Here is a 1,566-nt window from a genome sequence, read left to right as displayed (position 1 = left end):
TAATAAAGCGTGATTTCGTTTGTTCAACTGCTGTTGATCCACATTGTACTTCTGTTTGTATTAGACCTTCACTCACCCTTTTAAGAGCTGTTGCGAATCCAATCTCTACTGAGTGATCTAAATTTGGACTTAAAAGTATTTTATCGACTCTACCGCACCTCCAAATAGACCATTTTCGAATTCTCACCGCTTAACTGGATCTAGCATGAAATGGAGGCTAATGCGGGCAAATTAATCTGTGTGTGAAAAGATTTGCTCGCATTAGCCTCCATTTCATGCTAGATTTAGGCTAGCCGTGAGAATTCGAAAATGATCTATTATCAAGTAACACTTGAAGCAGGGTTGCCGCAGTGTTAAGATTCCTTGCCTTCCACATCCCAATGAGTCCGGGCTCGAGTCCCACTCCCGTTGTCAAATATGCGTCAACTTTCTTTTGGTTCATCGGTTCTGTACTTATCTCCCAAAAGATTTTCCATCTCATCAAAAACGAACATTCCCACCACGTTATGGTCGAGGATGAAAATTACGATGAAAGTTCTAGTTATACCCATTATTATTATTATCATCATCATCATTATCATCATCATCTCAGACAGAGATTGCTTTCTTTAATTAAGATGTGTCCTTTTCCCAGTAAAGCAGCTTCTGGATAACGCTAATGTGGCAGTGGATGTCTGTTACGAGTTGAGTCATTTATCTACAGTAATTTTATGTGTTCGTTTGCTAGAAGGCCCATCAGGGCGGCGCGTATTTCCGGTTACTGTAACATGAAGCGACTAGGAGTATTTCTACTCCCCCCCTGAATGGGATGCTAGACCATCGTACGGTTACCTCCAGCATTAAATTCGCCGGTAATAATTTATACACCTGGGTGGAGAGAGACACCATGAGAGTGTCTCTAGATCAAGAACAGTTCGTATTTATGCAAGATATTAAGATTTCTCATTGATTATGGCAATTATGGACGTTACTTGAGAAGTAAAGACAGGAAATCGTGAAAAATTCAGGCTGGGAGGCCCAATGCAACTTGAGGTCTCCCGAGATCGAAACGTTCATTCTCCTTACTGGTATTACATATTTCTTTGTTGGGTAATCGAGAGATTTTGGGTTTTTTTCAATCCTTTAAAAAAGTAGGGTTTGTTGAAAGTGTTAAAACGGGTTTGAATCTCCTTAAGCTGATAATTATCTTCATTCTCAATACTTGTTTGACTGACATTTCATTGAAATTGAGGAGAATTTACATGCAGACCAATTAGAGACAGAAAAACGAAAAAGGGTGCACAAGGCAATAGGCCATAGATTCCGAGTTCCCGTCTGCCTCCTCTTGTGCGTCTAAATGCAAAGTTTTTGCGTTGGTAACATATGAATGGAAACTAATTACCATGAGAGAAAATTCGCACTTACATTCAATTTGAAGAGGAGGTGAGAAATGAACTCGGAAATGGTCAAATTCCTGGATGTAAATTGTACAAATCAATACAAGATGATTGTATTTGCTGTTTAATTAAGTCCCGAAATGTCAGGAAAACGCTAAAAGATCTTTTGTAATGCTATAATCTCGTCATA

This window comes from Montipora capricornis, chromosome 11 (assembly GCF_036669925.1).
Source record: "Montipora capricornis isolate CH-2021 chromosome 11, ASM3666992v2, whole genome shotgun sequence".
In the NCBI taxonomy this organism is placed as follows: Eukaryota; Metazoa; Cnidaria; class Anthozoa; order Scleractinia; family Acroporidae; genus Montipora; species Montipora capricornis.
Note: the sequence above shows the minus strand (reverse complement) of the source record.